This window comes from Notolepis coatsorum (assembly GCF_963971535.1).
Source record: "Notolepis coatsorum genome assembly, chromosome: 13".
Lineage (NCBI taxonomy): Eukaryota > Metazoa > Chordata > Actinopteri > Aulopiformes > Paralepididae > Notolepis > Notolepis coatsorum.
Window position 1 is genome coordinate 2,752,415 of NC_140177.1, and position 9,174 is coordinate 2,761,588.

A 9,174-nucleotide genomic window follows, 5' to 3' on the forward strand; every position below is an offset into this window, starting at 1 on the left:
GTTATGTGTAAACACATGTTAAGTGCCACAAGTCAACGAGTGACACTTTGTATAATATTTTTATGTTTATTATATATGATTGGAGCTATGTATATGACCTGTATACTCTTTATACACTTATAAAACTACACTACAGTTAATGGAATATGCAGTCAGACGGGAAACAGAAACCTTTTGATAATGCATGGAGCTGCACAGTCCATTTCTCTGTCCATTTCTCTGGAATGTGCTCTCTCTATCTCCTGGCCTTGAAGCTAAGAGCAGGCCCGAGCAAACAGCAGGTTGGCACACCCTGCGTAGAGTAGACAATGATAGGTACAAGTATGTGCATATATATGTGTACACTGTATACTATATATATATGTACTGTATTATACATGTATGTGTATCTGTATATATCTGTAGTATGTGTTGGGCTATGTACTATATACTCATGCTAGAAGTGTGAATTGCTTTCACTTCAATACTGTTTGGCCACTAAGGAATGTAAAAACAACCTTGGGGCCTCTGGCCTCTGCTAGTAACAGATAGGTATTTTCCAACACAAGGTAATCTGTTACTTCTCCAGTAGATGTAATGACTAGAAGGGGAGGAGTCCATCCTTACTATGTAGTGTACGTTGGTTGGCTAGTGAAATGACATCACAGTGATATCACTGTTTTTGGGCCAATAGCAATGTGATGCCAGATCGATATAAAAGTGACTGTTCTTCCTTCGAGAGGACAGATTTGAAGATTTTGCTTGCAGACACCAGGCACAAGCCGTGTTAGGCCTTTGCGATCTTAAGAGAAGAGATGTTTTTGTTTTATACTTCTTTTAACTGAGTTGGACATTTCCAATGAAGTCTCTTTTGTAACTTGCTTTTTCTAAATAAAACAGCTTTTTATAATATATCTTTTGAGTCCTTGGACTGATTTCTGCCAGCAATGTGCTCCGATGCCAGCCGACGCCCTGAGTTCCTATGGAGGGTGACTATACATGTACTGTAACTTAATACAGATTGAATCAATTGACTGGTTAAGGCTTTTCAGCTAAAAGATATATATTATATATATATATATATATTAGAGCTGGGCCGTTAACGGCGTTAACGTGCTGCGTTAACGCTATACTAGTATCGCGCGATAATATAATTAACGCATTAATCTAAAAGAAAATTCTCTTCATGATTACATTTCATATCAACTGGATATAACTAGACCAGTGACTTGAAGTAATCTAGACAGAAATAGTAATTGACTCGAGAACTTGGCGAGCTTAGCACCTCGCCGGGGGATATCGAGCGGCCGCGGGTTTATATCTCGAGTAGGTGATTGAGATATATAGAGACTACCTGTAGCTCTTTTCATGGCGTCCCTTGGGTTAGGGCTGAGATCGGTAAGATAACAGCCAAAATAAAATAAACTAGAAATATTGAAAAACGGAGAACCGAGCTTTAGAATACACCAGTCAAAGGATATTGATCTGTATGGCCCTCGGTGGAAGGCAGTGGCAAATTAAAGGCATCTGCATAGTGGGGGCATTGCTGGTGGAGCGGTGAAGGCTACGTGAAGCTGCTAAAACGGCGCTCTCACAGGAATGCAGGCTAACTAGCCACAAGCGAGCTAAATGCTAACTGGATGGCTACCTAGCCCGAGGCTACGTGAAGCTGCTAAAACGGCGCTCTCACAGGAATGCAGGCTAACTAGCCACAAGCGAGCTAAATGCTAACTGGATGGCTACCTAGCCCGAGGCTACGTGAAGCTGCTAAAACGGCGCTCTCACAGGAATGCAGGCTAACTAGCCACAAGCGAGCTAAATGCTAACTGGATGGCTACCTAGCCCGAGGCTACGTGAAGCTGCTAAAACGGCGCTCTCACAGGAATGCAGGCTAACTAGCCACAAGCGAGCTAAATGCTAACTGGATGGCTACCTAGCCCGAGGCTACGTGAAGCTGCTAAAACGGCGCTCTCACAGGAATGCAGGCTAACTAGCCACAAGCGAGCTAAATGCTAACTGGATGGCTACCTAGCCCGAGGCTACGTGAAGCTGCTAAAACGGCGCTCTCACAGGAATGCAGGCTAACTAGCCACAAGCGAGCTAAATGCTAACTGGATGGCTACCTAGCCCGAGGCTACGTGAAGCTGCTAAAACGGCGCTCTCACAGGAATGCAGGCTAACTAGCCACAACCGAGCTAAATGCTAACTGGATGGCTACCTAGCCCGAGGCTACATAAAGCTGCTAAAACGGCGCTCTCACAGGAATGCAGGCTAACTAGCCAAGAGCTAACTAGCTCACCACGGGCTAACGAGCCAGTGCTAACACAAATGAACTGGCCCTAGCCAGACAGGAGCTCCCAACAGGCTAACAAGCCAGGAGTGAATTGATGGCTAACTAGCCAAGAGCTAACTAGCTCACCACAGGCTAACTAGCCAAGAGCTAATTGATGGCTAACTAGCCAAGAGCTAACTAGCTCACCACAGGCTAACAAGCCAAGAGTGAATTGATGGCTAACTAGCCAAGAGCTAACTAGCTCACCACAGGCTAACTAGCCAAGAGCTAACTAGCTCACCACAGGCTAACAAGCCAGGAGTGAATTGATGGCCAACTAGCCAAGAGCTAACTAGCTCACCACAGGCTAACTAGCCAAGAGCTAATTGATGGCTAACTAGCCAAGAGCTAACTAGCTCCCAACAGGCTAACAAGCCAGTGCTAACAGGAAGTGAACTGGCCCTAGCCAGACGAGAGCTAACTAGCTCACCATCGGCTACCGAGCTGGTGCTAACTAGGTGAAGCTACCTAGCCCGAGGCTACATGAGGCTACATAGCCCTAGTCTACAGGAACGCAGGCCAACTAGCCAAAAGGGAATCGAGTGCTATCTGAAGGCTACCTAGCCGGAGCCCGAGCTAACATCAGGCTACATAGCTGAAGTGAACAGCAGACGCTAGCTCAAGAGAAGCTAGCCCAGGAGATGCTAGTTCAGGAGGAGCTGGCACAACCAACGCTAGAAGCTAGCCCAGGAGATGCTAGCTCAGGAGGAGCTGGCACAACCAACGCTAGCTCAGGAGAAGCTAGCACAAGGGAAGCTAGCACAAGAGAAGCTAGCACAAGAGAAGCTAGCTCAGGAGAAGCTAGCACAAGAGAAGCTAGCCCAGGAGATGCTAGCTCAGGAGGAGCTGGCGCAACCAACGCTAGCTCAAGAGAAGCTAGCACAACAGATGCTAGCGCATCAGACGCTAGCTGAAGAGAAGCTAGCACAACAGATGCTAGCACATCAGACGCTAGCTCAAGAGAAGCTAGCACAACAGATGCTAGCACATCAGATGCTAGCTCAAGAGAAGCTAGCACAACAGATGCTGGCGCAGCAGATACTAGCACAAGAGAAGCTAGCCCAGGAGATGGAACAGGAAGTGAACTGGCCCTAGCCAGACGAGAGCTAACTAGCTCACCATCGGCTACCGAGCTGGTGCTAACTAGGTGAAGCTACCTAGCCCGAGGCTACATGAGGCTACATAGCCCTAGTCTACAGGAACGCAGGCCAACTAGCCAAAAGGGAATCGAGTGCTATCTGAAGGCTACCTAGCCGGAGCCCGAGCTAACATCAGGCTACATAGCTGAAGTGAACAGCAGACGCTAGCTCAAGAGAAGCTAGCCCAGGAGATGCTAGTTCAGGAGGAGCTGGCACAACCAACGCTAGCTCAGGAGAAGCTAGCACAAGAGATGCTAGCTCAGGAGGAGCTGGCACAACCAATGCTAGCTCAGGAGAAGCTAGCACAAGAGAAGCTAGCCCAGGAGATGCTAGCTCAGGAGGAGCTGGCACAACCAACGCTAGCTCAGGAGAAGCTAGCACAAGGGAAGCTAGCACAAGAGAAGCTAGCCCAAGAGATGCTAGCTCAGGAGGAGCTGGCACAACCAACGCTAGCTCAGGAGAAGCTAGCACAAGAGATGCTAGCTCAGGAGGAGCTGGCACAACCAACGCTAGCTCAGGAGAAGCTAGCACAAGAGAAGCTAGCCCAGGAGATGCTAGCTCAGGAGGAGCTGGCACAACCAACGCTAGCTCAGGAGAAGCTAGCACAAGGGAAGCTAGCACAAGAGAAGCTAGCCCAAGAGATGCTAGCTCAGGAGGAGCTGGCACAACCAACGCTAGCTCAGGAGAAGCTAGCACAAGAGAAGCTAGCCCAGGAGATGCTAGCTCAGGAGGAGCTGGCACAACCAACGCTAGCTCAGGAGAAGCTAGCACAAGGGAAGCTAGCACAAGAGAAGCTAGCACAAGAGAAGCTAGCTCAGGAGAAGCTAGCACAAGAGAAGCTAGCCCAGGAGATGCTAGCTCAGGAGGAGCTGGCGCAACCAACGCTAGCTCAAGAGAAGCTAGCACAACAGATGCTAGCGCATCAGACGCTAGCTCAAGAGAAGCTAGCACAACAGATGCTAGCACATCAGACGCTAGCTCAAGAGAAGCTAGCACAACAGATGCTAGCACATCAGATGCTAGCTCAAGAGAAGCTAGCACAACAGATGCTGGCGCAGCAGATACTAGCACAAGAGAAGCTAGCCCAGGAGATGCTAGCTCAGGAGGAGCTGGCACAACCAACGCTAGCTCAAGAGAAGCTAGCCCAAGAGATGCTAGTTCAGGAGGAGCTGGCACAACCAACGCTAGCTCAGGAGAAGCTAGCACAAGAGATGCTAGCACGGAAGACGCTAGGACAACAGACGCTAGCTCAGAAGAAGCTGGCGCAGAAGATGCTAGCTCAGGAGAAGTTGGCACAGGTAGCTCAGAAGAAGCTGGCGCAGCAGATGCTAGCTCATGAGAAGCTGGCACAGCAGATGCTCGCTCAGGAGATGCAAGCACAAGAGACGCTAGCTCGCATGTTGAGACATCTCAAAGGACTAGAGATCCCCGAAAGGGCCTCAATGGACCAACTGATGGAAAGAGAAGTAAGGACCCCCAGTCAAGATCCAGGGGATAACATGGTGGAGGAACTAATCCCACAGGTGCGAGACGGGAGCATGTCTCTCAATGATGCAGCAGGATCAGTCATGAATGGAACACCTATGCAAGGATCATGCTTACTGCTTGAAAAGCTATTCAGAGGAGTCCCAGGGGGTAACCTACTGGCAGCCCGATGCGCAGCATGGTCACAAGACCAGTTACGTATCGAATGTATGCTGTATGACCAAGTCAAAATGCTATCTGACAAAAGGGGGGCCTCCCAGGAGTTCCCCCCAAAAACAACCAAGGACAGAACAGGGAAAAAGAAGTACCAATACCTACCTGCAGACGAGTGGGCCGCACTAACCCCAGAACAGCAAGCAGAGGTGAGGACAAAAAGGGAGGAATTCAAAGCCCGGAAGGAGAATCTATAGTATCCTTACCTTCTGGGGCCCTGACACATGACACTCAAGCAAGTGCAAACTGCACTTGACATACAGCTCATCTGTCAAGAGGAATAATATATAGTGTTATTGTCATTTAGGAAGAAACATGACATAGAATACTACATGCATTTTGTATATATTTTAAGTATAATATGTAAAGATGTCCGTCCTTGCTCTAAACCCAGAGTAAAGTAAAGTGAATTTGTAATCTATTTCATTCAGAAGGGATTTCCTGACAGTAACTATTTGGTAGGTTAGCACCCTACCAACCATATCAGCTGCATGAGCTGTACACTCACCAGCGCCTATGGATAAAAATTGAGACTCTGCAAACTCTCATCAAGCTTAGCACCTTGACGCGGGGGGACAGAGCGAGCATCAGGGTCTCTATATCCGACGGGCCTATCAGATTTGTGGGGGCTCGGAAGCTTCAGCATACAGGACGCTGTAGTGCTGGTGCGGCCAAGTCACTGGTTTATAGGTCTGTCAAAACGGATTGGAGGTTCCGGGGCTTAGAACATGAGTTCAAGTGAGTTGGGCTTTATACTATTTAAATAGGTATCAAAAGCCGAAAGAATATGAACCGAAATGACTGCTGTCAGGTGCCTCTGGAGTAAAATTAATTACAGATTTGAAAAAACCTAACGTAGAAGGTTCTACTCAAAGAAAGAATCACACTTAAAGTATATTTTTGTGATTGCAGTAAAAGTTTACTCACGACTAAAAAGTAACGTAATGTTTACTTAAAGTCAAAAACGTAGAAGGTTCTACTCAAAGAAAGAATCACACTTAAAGTATATTTTTGTGATTGCAGTAAAAGTTTACTCACGACTAAAAAGTAACGTAATGTTTACTTAAAGTCAAAAACGTAGAAGGTTCTACTCAAAGAAAGAATCACACTTAAAGTATATTTTTGTGATTGCAGTAAAAGTTTACTCACGACTAAAAAGTAACGTAATGTTTACTTAAAGTCAAAAACGTAGAAGGTTCTACTCAAAGAAAGAATCACACTTAAAGTATATTTTTGTGATTGCAGTAAAAGTTTACTAACGACTAAAAAGTAACGTAATGTTTACTTAAAGTCAAAAACGTAGAAGGTTCTACTCAAAGAAAGAATCACACTTAAAGTATATTTTTGTGATTGCAGTAAAAGTTTACTCACGACTAAAAAGTAACGTAATGTTTACTTAAAGTCAAAAACGTAGAAGGTTCTACTCAAAGAAAGAATCACACTTAAAGTATATTTTTGTGATTGCAGTAAAAGTTTACTCACGACTAAAAAGTAACGTAATGTTTACTTAAAGTCAAAAACGTAGAAGGTTCTACTCAAAGAAAGAATCACACTTAAAGTATATTTTTGTGATTGCAGTAAAAGTTTACTCACGACTAAAAAGTAACGTAATGTTTACTTAAAGTCAAAAACGTAGAAGGTTCTACTCAAAGAAAGAATCACACTTAAAGTATATTTTTGTGATTGCAGTAAAAGTTTACTCACGACTAAAAAGTAACGTAATGTTTACTTAAAGTAAAAAACGTAGAAGGTTCTACTCAAAGAAAGAATCACACTTAAAGTATATTTTTGTGATTGCAGTAAAAGTTTACTCACGACTAAAAAGTAACGTAATGTTTACTTAAAGTCAAAAACGTAGAAGGTTCTACTCAAAGAAAGAATCACACTTAAAGTATATTTTTGTGATTGCAGTAAAAGTTTACTCACGACTAAAAAGTAACGTAATGTTTACTTAAAGTCAAAAACGTAGAAGGTTCTACTCAAAGAAAGAATCACACTTAAAGTATATTTTTGTGATTGCAGTAAAAGTTTACTCACGACTAAAAAGAAACGTAATGTTTACTTAAAGTCAAAAACGTAGAAGGTTCTACTCAAAGAAAGAATCACACTTAATGTAACTGAGGGGTACAATTCCCTGACTGTATTACTAGATATGATACTTACTACCACTACCTTTGTACTTTATATTCGGCCACCCAGTACTCGGCATAAATATATTATGATAAACACTCTCACGTAGATGAAACGGATCCAACACAAATGTACGAAGTCGAAGTATGTATTTATTCCTACACAGCAATGGTGTGTAGAGCAAGCACTTAATCACTTAATTACATTTATGAATTGAAATAGTATGCACTTTTATGGCAAAGAGTATTCGTTGGTATATCAATAGAGAATGTCCAATCTCTGGTGGCGCAGGCGGTAAATATACGACCTGGAATAGTTAAGGAATAACAGCAATGATACTTTAATGATTATAAGACTGGATACACTAAGGGGGGTAATCCGGTCGCTTGTAAGACAACAGGAGTAGGAGGGGGGGGGGGGTAGAGTCTGGCTGCCTCGTCCGGCCAAGGGTATCCTGGGTGAACCCACAGTTGTGCAGTTCGGTGCGCCAGCGATCCTTGGACCACAGATGAAAGCAGTTGGACTCTCTGTGAGCCGGCTCTCTCCGGTCCACGGGGGAGAGACGTGAAGCGACCTCGTCTTGCAGAGCGTCTCCTCACCTTGCGTCCTCTCCAGGGGGGGGGGTTCCAACACACGGCAGTGTCGGGGGTCTTTATCCATGGAATAATCACTGTATACAAAGCATAATCCGTGCCTGGGAAGGCGGGCTGTCGTCGGTAGAATAATCCGGTATACAGGTCCACTCGCTCGTCGGCTCTGGGCTCCTCGGATGCAGTCTCACATGGGGTCGACCATCCTGGATAAGCAGCCAGTTCTCTGCCCGAAACGATGGGGTACTGACTACGATAGTATTCTCACCGCACGAAGCACTACATATGAATAGACTATTATTAGCTTAATAGACTACGTCCAACTCGACGATATAGTGCCAAATATGACTATTCAAATATTAATATACACGATGTCTCAATACCGATGGTAGGCCGAACTTGGCCTTACTCCCACACGTGGCGTCGCGGGGAGGCTTTACGTCTGTCACTCTATTGGAGGGTAAGAAACTGGACTGAAAAGGGAAGTCCTACTTTAGTAGCGCAGTATATATACGCACTATGAACAAATAGTACCGTTAGTGGTGCGGTAGCCAGATTCCTACGCGGAACTAGGACTTGTTCGTACATGTTGAGCGGTACGTTTGATCTGGGTCTGGGGGGTATGGCAGCCTGGCACCAAGGTCTCGACCAATAGTAGAATGGAGACTATTATGGGATGTTCAGTAGGCTAGAATGGATATTCAATGCATATTGTACAAGGAATATACAAGGGATATCAAGGAATATTAGAGAATATACAAATACAATTAAATATATATATACAATAAATATATATATTCGGTTTAATCTGGCCCTTCACAACAGCCACCCCCTGATTGGTCCCAGACCTAATCAGTTAAGCAGAGACAGATTAATCGCGTTGTCTATTTACACATAAGGGTTTGCTGTAGGGGTCAGTCAACTTCACAAAGTCATAGGGTTATAGGGTCATGGTCATCATCGATTGTGTCTGGGAGTCGGGGCAGTTCTATGAGCCTCGCCACGGGACGGGTGTAAGTGCGACCCTGGACAAGCACTTCAGCTGCTCGGACCTTGCCGTCGGCACCGGTGATCACTTTGCTTACGCGGCCGGCCGGCCACATAGCTCTGGGCAGTGATTGATCAATAATCATGACGACTGTTCCTTCTGTCAAATTGTCTCTCTCCTTTACCCACTTCTGGCGGGTCTGTAGAGACGGTAGGTAGTGCAGTAGGAATGTCCTTTGTTGTGCACTCTCTATGGTAGTGCAATCATCTATGTTGGGGTCTGCGGAGATAACAGTGCTCAATCCACAGAACACAGGCT